Source organism: Phyllobates terribilis, unplaced genomic scaffold (assembly GCF_046119375.1).
Source record: "Phyllobates terribilis strain yellow unplaced genomic scaffold, ASM4611937v1 Scaffold_11__3_contigs__length_659146591, whole genome shotgun sequence".
Taxonomy (NCBI): domain Eukaryota; kingdom Metazoa; phylum Chordata; class Amphibia; order Anura; family Dendrobatidae; genus Phyllobates; species Phyllobates terribilis.
This window is the reverse complement of record NW_027362771.1, coordinates 519,707,851-519,721,075: the sequence shown is the minus strand read 5'-3', so window position 1 is coordinate 519,721,075 and position 13,225 is coordinate 519,707,851.

Below are 13,225 nucleotides of genomic sequence, written 5' to 3'. Positions count from 1 at the left end.
GGAATGGAATTTTCTAAATTTCGCAGTTTCAAGCAAATTAGTACATTTTGAGATCCCGTTAGAAAAAAAATAATCTTGCTCTACAACATTTTAATCACTGCTGAAGCATCAGAGCGAGAGTTAACAGCATTTTTGGTTGACGTGCAGGCCTCCCCATAATGCCCTGCAGATATTAAATCTCACTGATATCATACCTTGTACACTCTGGGTCAGTACTTGGGTCATCAGATCAGTGGTTCCCAATGGAGCACAGTTTGTATGGCAAAGTCATTTTCCATCTCCAGAGTGACAGGGTAAATTTCTCTCACCTGTAAAGTATAATCTCTGATGGTCAGTGGGGTACTCTCTTTCTCTCATTCTCTCTCTTCCGTTGAGTATAAGTTCTTACGGTAAATGGGGTCCTCTCTCTTTCATGTAGAGTGTAAGCTCTTATGATCAGCAAGGTCCTCTCTCTCTCATCTCTCCAGAGTGTAAGTTCTTATAGTTAATGGGGTTCTCTTTCTCTCTCCTGAAGAGTGTTAGCTCTTATGATCAGCAGGGTTCGCTCTCTCTTTCTCTCACCTCTCTAGTTCATAAGCTCTTATGGTCAGCAGGGTCTTCTCTCTCTTTCTCTCAATCTCCCTAGATTGTAAGCTCTTATGATCAGCAGGATCCTCTCTCTCTCCTGTAGAGTGTAAGTTCTTATGGTCAACGAGGTCCTCTCTCTCATCTCTCTAGAGTGAAAGCTCTTATGGTCAGTGGGGTCCTCCCTCTCTCTCTCCTGTAGAGTGTAAGCTCTTATGATAAGAAGGAACTTCTCTCTCATCTTCCTAGAGTGTAAGCTCGTATCGTCTGGAGAATTCAAGCTCTCTCTCCCCCACTTGTATTTTCTGAGAAATTACAAGCTTTGTAGTATTGAGATTCACGTGAATTTATTCGCTGCAAATCAAATTTTGGAGGAAAATTTGGTGAAGTTGGCAAATAAGATTTTCAAAATATCAACTCATCTCTAATACACACTTTAGATAAGAAAGACATTGAGAACCTTCAGGCTATGTGCCCACGTTGCGGAAATGAAGCAGAAAATTTCTGCTTCATTTCCGCATGTCCTCTCCCGGAAAAACGCATGCGGAATTCCGCAAGCGTTTATCGTGCGTTTTTCACGCGTTTTCGACATGCGGAATTGCCTTGCGTTTTTTCATGCATTAAATAAGGCAATTCCGTATGCGGAAACGCAAAATTAATGAACATGCTGCGGATTTTTGAACGCAGCATAAACGCTGTTGAAAAATCCGCAGCATGGGCATAGAACTTGCGGATTCTCATTGGGGACCATGGGGTGCGGCTTACCAAGCGTTTTACAAGTGTTTCCGCTGCCGAAATTCCGCATCAAAAACGCTTGTAATCCGCAACGTGGGCACGCAGCCTTATAACTTTTTCCTGAGTGGCAAATCTTTGAATTATTGTATTTTGGAGAGATGGATACTTAGGCTGTGTGCCCACAATACGTTTTTTAAGCATTTTCGCAGCGGCAAAAACGCTGCAGAAACGTTTAAAAAACGCATGGTAGAAGGCCTGCCATGTTCCCCAATGATAATCTGTGCACATGCTGCGGAAATTTCCGCTGCGGATTATCATTGCGGAAAAAAACGCAGCACTACCAATTATTTTGCGGAAGCTCTGCGTTTTCGCCACCATTGACTTTCATTGGAACGCTTGGATTCCGCATCACTACATCTGTACATGCGGAATCCAAGCGTTTCAATGTGCGGATGGTACCCGGGTGTGGAGGAGAGGAGACTCTCCTCCGGACCCAGGTACCATAGAACCTGTAAAAAAAAGAATAAAATAAAAAACAAATATTATATTTACCTTCTGATGGCCCCCAGTCTCCTTGTCTTCTCTTGCCGGCAGATCGCGGTGGACTGAAGGACCTGCACTGATGTCATAGTCATGTGACGGCAGGTCCTTCAGTGTACCGCGAGCTGCCGGCAAGCCAGGACGGTAAGTATAGATTTTTTTTTTGATTTTTTACCATTCTTTAAGGTCACACTATATAAATCCATGCCGGTTGCATGGATTTATATAGTCTGACCAAGTTGACAAGCACTTTCCAAGTGATGCTAAAATCGCTTGGAAAGCGCTTGTCAACCCACATGCGGAAATGCATGTGAAGAACGCTTCAAATCCACTTGTCCCTGGCAGGAAAAAAGCATGTACAATCCGCATGTACAATCCGCATGCGTTTTTTCTGCCAGGGAGATACAGAAACGCTCAGGAAAAAATCCTGAGCATTTCTGCATCGTGGGCACATAGCCTTACAGATGTAGCCATGTTTATGTTAACACTGATAAAGTAGTTTGACGTCAGCAAATATCACAGAAAAAAGGCAGCTGTATTTACCAATACACACAATGAATGCACTACAGGATGCAGCAGACACTGTGCATTGCACTTATCTGTGTGAGTGGCATCCTACACATGCCTTATCAATGTGCATTTATAATATTAACCAACCACCACTTCCATAAATGGTAGGTATGGTTGTTCATCAGTATTTTGCACCTGAGCTGCCTCAGTCTTTTTGCTTAGATTGTCTGCACTACTTGCATATCATACAGTTATATGAAAAAGTTTGGGCACCCCTATTAATCTTAAGCTTATTGTTTTATACAAAATTGGTGTTTTTGCAACAGCTATTTCAGTTTGATATATGTAATAACTGTTGGACACAGTAATGTTTCTGCCTTGAAATGAGGTTTATTGTACTAACAGAAAATGTGCAATCTGCATTCAAACAAAATTTGACAGGTGCATAAGTATGGGCACCTCACCAGAAAAGTGACATTAATATTTAGTAGATCCTCCTTTTGCAAAAATAACAGCCTCTAGTCGCTTCCTGTAGCTTTTAATGAGTTCCTGGATCCTGGATGAAGGTATTTTTGACCATTCCTCTTTACAAAACAATTCCAGTTCAGTTAAGTTTGACGGTCGCCGAGCATGGACAGCCCTCTTCAAATGATCCCACAGATGTTCAATGATATTCAGGTCTGGGGACTGGGATGGCCATTCCAGAACATTGTAATTGTTCCTCTGCATGAATGCCTGAGTAGATTTGGAGCGGTGTTTTGGATCATTGTCTTGCTGAAAGATCCATCCCCTGCGTAACTTCAACTTTATCACTGATTCTTGAACATTATTGTCAAGAATCTGCTGATACTGAGTGGAATCCATGCGTCCCTCAACTTTAATAAGATTCCCGGTGTCGGCATTGGCCACACAGCCCCAAAGCATGATGGAACCTCCACCAAATTTTACTGTGGGTAGCTAGTGTTTTTCTTGGAATGCTGTGTTTTTTTGCCGCCATGCATAACGCCTTTTTGTATGACCAAACAACTCAATCTTGGTTTCATCAGTCCACAAAAGAAATTGGCTTCTCCAAATGTGCTTTTGCATACCTCAGCTGACTCTGTTTGTGGCGTGCTTGCAGAAACGGCTTCTTTCGCATCACTCTCCCATACAGCTTCTCCTTGTGCAAAGTGCGTTGTATAGTTGACCGATGCAAAGTGATACCATCTGCAGCAAGTTGATGCTGCAGCTCTCTGGAGGTGGTCTGAGGATTGTCCTTGACTGATCTCACCATTCTTCTTCTCTGCCTTTCTGATGTTTTTCTTGGCCTGCCACTTCTGGCCTTAACAAGAACTGTCCCTGTGTTCTTCCATTTCCTTACTATGTTCCTCACAGTGGAAACTGACAGGTTAAATCTCTGAGACAGCTTTTTGTATCCTTCCCCTGAACAACTATGTTGAATAATCTTTGTTTTCAGATCATTTGACAGCTGTTTTGAGGAGCCCATGATGCCACTCTTCAGAGGAGATTCAAACAGGAGAACAACTTGCAAGTGGCCACTTTAAGTAGCTTTTCTCATGATTGCATACGCCTGGCTATGAAGTTCAAAGCTCAATGAGGTTACAAAACCAAAAAAAGTGCTTTAGTAAGTCAGTAAAAAGTAGGTAGGAGTAATTAAAACAAGAAAATAATAAGGGTGCCCATACTTATGCACCTGTCAAATTTTGTTTGAATGCAGATTGCACATTTTCTGTTAGTACAATAAACCTCATTTCAAGGCAGAAGCATTACTGTGTCCAACAGTTATTACATATATCAAACTGAAATAGCTGTTGCAAAAACACCAATTTTTATAAAACATTAAGCTTAAGATTAATAGGGGTGCCCAAACTTTTTCATATAACTGTATAAATGTATGACAGCCTATGTATGCGGGGGCCTCCCAACTCTCCCTCAGACAGATAATATTGGGGGAGATAAGGGTCGCGCAGTTTGAATTTTAACCCCTGAATGACATATGACATACAGGGTACATGATATGCTGTCTCCTTGACTGTCCTGCGGCCTCACAAGCTGAGCCTGCATCTTTGCTGACAATTGACAGCAGATTTAATCAGCCATCATCTGCCTTTAGCAGCCCCACTACACCAGTGGCTGTTAACCTGTCAAATGTCACTGTCAATCTGTTGATTACGGCATTGACAGTGTGCTGTTCTATGCACCCATCGGCGTACCCGTGATATGATCATGGGGTGCCAATAGATGGCCATAACAACCAGGGATCAGTTGAAGATTTTCATGCCACTCATGACAGTATGCCAGTGAAAGTCAACTTGTGGCTGCAGTTCATAGGAGACAGTGATTTTTGCTATATACAGCAATACTTTGGCATTGCTGTATATAGCACAAGCAATCGGATAATCACAGGTTCAAGTTACTTAAGAGGACTAACAAACACAGTGAAAAATAAAAAAAAGGTTATAAAAAATATGAAAAAAATATATATATAACGTTCAAATTATTCTTTTTTTCCCCATTAAAAATTAAGAAATAAAGAAAAATCCTATTTGGTATTGCTGCATTTGTAAAATTTTAAATAAATTAATCTGATCAAGAAAAAAAAATCAAAAAGCCAGAATTGTGTTTTTTCGTCTGTCGCAACACTGCAATAAAATTAAATAAGAGGCGATCAAAACATCGTATCTACCCCTAAATGATAACAGTCAACGTATCTGCTCAGGGCCAAAAAAACAAGCCCTTACCTAGCTCTATATTTCAAGAATTGAAAACTTTATGGCTCTAAGAAAATGGCATCACAAGCGATTTTTAAAAATGTTTTTAAAATTTTCTTAATTTATTTTCACCACCTAAATAAAAGAAAAAATATGCATAGTTGGTATCTCCATAATTCTTCTGATCTGGAGAATCATGCTAGGTCCTTTTTACCGTAAAATAAAAGCTGTAAATAAAACAAAAAAATATTTAGGAACTGCATATTTTTTGCCAATTTGCCCCACTTGGAATTTTTTTCCCACTTTCCAGTGCATCAGATGATAAAATGGATGATGTCATTCAAAAGTACAACTCGTCCCGCAAACACTAGCCATCACACGACTATGTCGTCGGAAAAATAAAATAGTTATGGCTCTTGATATAAGGAGAGGAAAAAAATAAAATCGAAAAACCATAAAAATCGTCCAGTCTTAGAGGGGTTGAAGACGACTCTTTTGTTTTTAAAGGAATAAGTTGCTGCCAATGATGTCTGGCAGTGACTTCATGTGCGTTCCTCTTTGAAGCTACAGTTATGTAATGTGTATTTGTGCTTTCACCATGATCTAAGCAAATAGTGCAGATCTGCAATTAATATCCTAATGCACTAAATGTTTACCTGGTGCTTGCTACACCTGAAGTTTTATTTTTTTACATCACCTAAAGATTAGCTTAAGATCAGACCATAAACTATAAATTGGCGGGGTTCGATTCTTGGCGCCTCCAGCAATCAACTGCTTGATGGAACAATAGCTTTGCAAAACCCAGCACAGTGCAGAGGGAAACAAGGCAGAAGAACCTGTAGTATGCACCTGTTGATCCTAAAAACATCTGATCGGTGGCCATGCTGAGACCCGTAATTAAAGAAGCACTTCTCCTCTCATTAAAGTTGTTATCCACTTAATATGTTGCAGCCATCATATTATATAGCACTGTGTACTTCCAATTGCTCATTTTGCCTTTTTACCCAGCTAATTCTTCTCTTTTCTCTGCTCTATGTAGAAACAGGAAGTCTCTTTCCCCTCTATGAGTCATCCCCCTCTTCAACTCTTGACCCAACTGCTTCACCCCTCCTTTCTGCCAGGAACTTTTGCAGTGATGACTCATGCAGGAAAGAGAGACTTCCTGTTCCTACATAAAGTTTAGAAGTATTAAGCTAGTCTGTTATTAATCATGTGATGTCATAGACCTGATAGAAAAGAGAAGAATTAACTGGATAGAAAGGCAAATTTAGCAATTGTAAGTACGCAGTGCTATATAATATGATATGATGACTGCAAAATATTAAGAGGATACAAATTTTGAAGGGCGGGCTTCTTTAAAGATAGGCCGTGAATAATGAAATGCCAGAAAATCCTTTTAAAGCAAGACAAAATCCAACTTTAATAACTATGCCTAGTTTTGTGCCTTGGCAGATAAAACTAAACTAGATGGTATCGCTTTATGCATCACATCAAAGTCCATCATCATGTAACTTTATAAGCATATCTTTCTTCATTGAAATCTTTGCGTTTACTTTGATCATTTCTTTGTGTTATTCTTTTCTTTATTATGTGTCAACTTTGCTCCTTTGAAGTTTGCTATTATGCAATTCAGATTGCATTAAGGAATGCTATTCCAAACAAAGGTAAGTAAGTGCACCCCACTCCAGAGGAGCAGTGCATCCTCTGAATAACTATCTGCATACGGTGTTTCCATAATCTTGCTCTGCAAGCAAACGACTATTAGATGTATTTGTGTCTCACTCCCTCTTTTTAATTCCCTCTTCTACATATTTTAGCATCACCAAGGTGTCACATCTAAGCCCATAAATCCATATGTTTACCAGTAAACACTTTTGATGTGCCTTTCCTCCTTCGATTTTCATTGAGGACATAATAGTCCGGTCTCTCTTGGTTTATCGCTGGAAATTCCATTGTCACTTTTATTGTTAGCGGCATCAGTCGATGTAATTGGTTTCTTTTGAGAAGTCAGCATAGCAGATTCTTATATGTTCTTTATACAGGCTTTCATGTGAAAACTTTTATGCCGAAGCAGAACACCACGGGTGACTGTGTTGCCATGACATTGGTATCCAAATGTTACGTGATTTTCTATAAGCTGCATTTATTTGACATACTTAAATATTTAGTACCCCGAAAAAAAAAAAAAAATTAGCATATATCCTAAATCAGGAAATTGTAATACTACATGTAAATAACATAGGGTATTAGTTAACGCATCCCCCCATGAGAAAGTGTACCCATCGGGACGGCCCTTACCTGTCTCTAGTATTAAAATCTCATCATGTGTCAAAGGACGTCAATGTGAACAAGGGCAGAGCAGGACAGCGCCCCAACTGAGTCATCCATCATGGGAAGCTATACAGATGGAATACTCATCTCAGAAACGAGAGCTATGACCCCTGTTTGTACAAAATACAAGAGATTACATCAAAAAGAAAAACATGAGCTGGACTCTAAGCTGGTATATGTGCAAAGTGTAAAAACACATTTACACTGTGGCTATTTCATGGAAAAAACCCAAGAAAAAGACAAAAAAAACAAAAATGAGCATATGCCCTACAACAAGTAAATCAGTAAAAGGGTAATAGGACATGTAAATAACATAGGATACTTAGTTAACACTACTTTGATCAAAAAATCATAAGAGCCTTTCCACCACGACATGGTGCACCATCGGGATTATCCTAACCTTTGCTGATTTACTTGCTGTAGGGTTTTGCTGTTATCTCTTGCATTTTGTACAAACAGGAGGTGTAGCTCCCCATTCTGAGATAAGTATTCCATCTGCATAGCTTCCCATGGATGGGTGTCTCACAGTTCTGCTTTGTCCTGCTCTGCCCTTGTTCATATTGATGTCGTTTGACTTATGGTAAGGTTTTAATACTTGACCTGTTAGGACTGTTCTGTTTGGGTACACCTTGTCATGATGAGATGGCTTTTATTCTGTTTTGATGAAAATAGCATTTCTAAGTACCCTCTGTTACTTACATGTACTATTACCATTTACTGATTTTTTTCTGTAGGGTATGTGCTAATTTTTTTCTTATCCTTGAGTTTTTTCTATGAAAAGGCAATAGTGTGAACGTGGTTTTACACTTTGCACATAAGCCAGCTTATAGTCCAGCTCAGTTTTTTTGTTTTGTTCCTATCGTTAATGCTCAAAGCACATGTCCACCTATAAAAATGCACAAAAGATCAAAATAATTTTTGTCCAAAAGTTGAATCACTTTGTAAATACCTTTGTAATACTTATCACCAGGCTTACATTGGAAAAGCCACACATAGACCCTTGTGTGATCTCGCAAGGTGGAATTGCATTCACGTGGGTGAGTAGGGAATCGGAGCGGTGCGGTAAACTGAGGAAGATGGCGATCAATAAGTATTGTATTGCACTTACACTACACAATACACATACTGTTTGTACACAAGTTTACCAACTAAAAAATTATTGTGGGTGTTTCTTTAATACTATGTAACATACATTCAACATTTCTCAATGTTTATGTAAATTATATTGATATAATAAATGTAATATAACCTTTAAGGAGGAAAATATTCTGAGATTTATTACAGTAAGGGAAATTGGATAAGTTGGTGAAAAGTTCAAAGATGTAATGTACGCTAGATGTGAGCCATCATCAATTCAACATGGAAGCTTATGAGTAAAATCTTTCCTGAGTGGAACAATTATTATGTTTTGCTTATATATCGCCATCATATTCTGCAGCACTTTACATATATTATCATCTCTGGCTCCATTGTGGCTCACAATGTAAACTCCCCTTCAGTATGTCTTTGGAGGGTGGGAGGAAACCGGAAAACCCGGAAGAAACCCACGCAAATATAGGGAGAACATACAACTCCTTGCAGATGTTGTCCTTGGTGGGATTTGAACCCAGGACTCAGCGCTGTAAGGATATGCTGCTAACCACTGAGTTAATGGTGTCAATGGTCAAGGTGCTGACGGTCAAAACTGTCATCTTCCAGCATTGTGAACTGTGACGTTCTCTGGAAGCCCTACCCTGGAAAGATGGGCACTCGGAGCCGAGTCCTGTGATGTAGAGATGTGGTGCAGCCGTGGCCGGACCCTCCCCGTGCCCAGGGCCGTCACATTAAAAAGAATGTAATGAGCTATCAGGGTTGAGTGGTTGCTAACAACTACGCCACCTGTGGTACCTGGTGAAGGCCACCATCGCTGCTGCAGTCCGCCGAGGCATGGTGTTATCGCAGCCGTCGTTGTTACTACTCCCCACAGGTGGAGCAGGGCCTCGGGGCAGAAGGACAGGATGGCGGGGGTAGTAGTCTAGGAGGTCTGGTGCCGCGTAGTGTGGTGTAGTGAAGAATAAGAGTCCGGAGGCCATAGGGGCTAACTTCCAGGGTTTTTACTCACGTTGAAGAGTACAGCTGCAAGGCTTCTCCCTGCTCCTCGTGGAGTTCTGCGGTCACCAGAGACGAGGGGGTCCAACAACCTCCGAGTAAGTCCAGTGTTCCTAGACTTCAGACCGGGTCCTGTCTGTGTGTGTGTAGATAGGCCGGGTCTCCCTCTGAACTTCACTCAGAAAAAGGGTACGGGTGGCAGCTCCGCTCCTTCCGTTACCCGGTGGGATCCTCATGGCCTACTGGGCTTTCCCGACCAGGACGTGGAGTAGCAAGGTCGGGTGTCGGGGGCCGGTACCCCTCTTGCAGCTGGAATCCCTCTGAATATATCAGGTTGGCGAGGACAGGTGGCGTATACCGCTCCGTCTGCATCCTCCCTGGGATCCATTTGCGGTGGAGCTACACTCTTAAGCTCCGGGCCTTCTTGGTCATGGTCCTTGACCAGGTTGAGACATCCATTATCTGCAACCTGCCCCTCGTCCCAAGGCCGGGGTACGAGGGCCGTGTCTCCATCCTCTGCAGGCCCACACAGGATCCACTCTCAGAGAGGGAGATCACGATGGAAGAACAGTCAAAGAACAAAGAACCAAGATGGCAATGTATTAAATATGAAATTTACAGTGTCACTAAATGTGAATCCTCCACCCTCACCCACTAATTGGTTCCCCTATCTCTTGGTTCCCCTGTCTCCCGAGTACCAGGAGGGGCAGCACCTGGTGCTTAATAGCCCCCTCTGGTGGGAGAAGTGTGGTGTTGGATGTGGAGGTTGGGTCCTGACCATCACACTGTTCTTACCTCAGAGGAGGAACACTACACTCCATTAAAGAAGTGCAGCATCCCTGTGGCGGTCGAACCCTCAGGGGCGCCACAGAACCTCAGTTCAGATTGAACCGGTGAAGCATCAGAAGACTTACAGTATTTCTAGATATTTAGCAACAGTAGTGTTTGTTTCTTCTTCGTACTTGTTCGTACTCCTATATTTGCAAATGTTGAGGTCCTTGTGGAGAAGCTGTCACGTGCAGTTTTAGGTTACATTTCCATGATGAGCTTTGGGTGAGTTTTTGATGTTGCAGATTTTCTGCACCATTTCCGTGCCCGTTATATAAATTAGGTTGCTTGCAATTTTTATTGCATTTTTTAGCGCATTTTTATTGTGTTTTTGATCCTGAATTTTTTGTCTCTGTTTGCCTGTGTCATGTTTTAAACAAAGCTTCTTTCTTTTTAATACATCCTGGTATTTTGGCTTTGTTAAAACTTTATTGAAACAGTCTTGTTTCAATTACATGCGTCTTTTATGCATTTTTTAGGTGGAATTGCACTAAAAACACGTGAGTTTTTTACTCGCAGATTTTACACATCTAATGAAATTCTATGGGAAAAATACGCACATAAAGCTCAGCGTACCCGCAAGAGAAATTGACATGTTGTGGATTTGAAACACGCACAGCCGGTCAGTTTACGTTGAATAAAATAGAAGGACAGCGGGCATGAGGTTTCTATAAATCCCATCTACTCTGCTGAGACTGTAAGATGCTCTTTTTGATGCAGTGAAAATACGCAGTCAAAAACTCGCAAAAAAATCATCGTGGGTACACGGCCTTATAATAATCACTGAAAAAAAACAGTTCTTCTTTCTTGCTATACACAATAGAAGCTACTTTGCTGTCTATGTGGAAGAGAAGAAGTAAGTTTACAGGAAATGAGCTTGTACGCTGTGCCGGTATTAAAGCATACCATTTTCTAGGCTATTTGTATAAATGGCCACTCATTTACTTTTTATAAGAGTAGATATGCTACACAAATTAAGTAGGCACCATGACACAACAGTAGCAAATAGGAAGAAAGAGCCAGCTTGGAAGAACATGAAAAAAGGATAGATCCAGCTCCATGGAGTCAGGGTTTCCAGCCATCCAGAAATTCCGGGACAGTCGGTAAAAAGAGGGTACTTTTTTGATATATCCGTAAAAAATATTTAAGGCATCCGTGATTTGTTTTTTCAAGTTGAAGAAACTTATACGGATGATTTTGACTGTAATTATCCTCATTTTACAGGTCATAGTGAATTCAGCTGATGTCTTCATATCAGAATCAGGCGGTAGACATGTATTACTCATAATCATGATGATTTATTAAGGTTTTACAATGTGTCCATAAAAAATATTGTCTGTCTGTGATTTTTTGATAAGCTGTTCAGAAAAGTTAAAAGTTAAGTTGGCAACCCTGCATGGAGGTAAAATCTTGCACTTTTATTAGGTCATCATAAAATCACAGTAAACATCCACAAAATGTCCATATAGCAAATGTCAACACAATCTGAGTGCACATATGCACCGTTACTCACAATAATGAATAAAAGATTGAAATTTTATCTTTGCGGAACTGAATCTATCCTTTCTTTTATGATGGCACAATACTCTTGTCCGCATACAGCATACAATAAAATATATGCCTCTATGTTTTTATATATGGTATGCACGTCGTAAAAATCAGCCTCTGGACAAACAATCTAAAAATACTCCTTCATCAGATACTAACAGACATAGATTGTAGTTTTTAAAGAAGCACTCCTCCTCCTCTCATCAAAGTTTTATCCTCTTAATATATTGCAATTATCATATTATATAGCACTGTGTATTTACAATTGCTCATTTTGCCTTTCATTTTGTCTCCTGACATCCTCTGTGCTGCTGTATCATGCTCTCCTGACATCCTCTGTGCTGCTGTGGCTGGCTCTCCTGACAACCTCTGTGCTGCTGTAGAAGGCTCTCCTGACATCCTCTGTGCTGCTGTGGCAGGATCTCATGACATCCTCTGAACTGCCGTGGCTGGCTCTCCTGACATCCTCGGTGCTACTGTGGCAGGATCTCCTGACCTCCTCTGTGCTGCTGTGGCAGGCTCTCCTGACAACCTCTGTGCTGCTGTGGCAGGCTCTCATGACATCTAGTGATGAGTGAGCATGCTCGCTACTGCTCGGTGCTCGCCAGGGCATCTCACTGCCCGAGATGTTCGGCACTCGCCGATTATTTCTAGGACTGCTCGGCGGGAGTTCGGGTCCCCTCCCTGCATATTTGGCGCTCTTTAGAGCGCCAATCAACATGCAGGGAATGTCAGCTACACACTGTAATGCCGCAGCCATGTTGGTTATGGCATTACAGTGATTGGCTGGCCGCACAGCGTCATCAGGTCTATATCAGACCTGGCAACGCCATGCTCGTCACAGTCACTCTGGAATCAGACAGTGTAGGGAGAGGTGCTGCTGAGCCAGGGAAATACTTGCTTGTTTCTAGTTGGTGTAGGTGTAACAGGCTATATTAGAGACACATATCCAACTCAACTAACAGTCCTTCTGAGGACTAATCCAGCTGCAGAGATATCAGTGCTAGGCAGGCAGGCAGGGTATATAGCAGACTGCAGTGCACATAGCAAGAGGGTCCATTCCAGTTCTGTCTGCTGGTGCTTTTACAGATATTTGTAGAAATAGGCCCAGGTATCAGGGGCCAGGAATATATATTTTTTATCTTAATCCTCATTATTTGCTTAAAAAGCAATCCAGAGAACACCGTTTATCTGCGCAATTTGCTTGTTGGCACTGCAGAATACAACCAGGTCCTTTCCATATTACAGCGCTAAAAATCCAGCTATTTAAAACTGTGGTTTGTCCATAACACGGATCACATATAATTGCGCTGAAAATATTGCCATTTCTGACCTCCATTGAAATTTTGTTGCAGTGTGTCAGTGAACTT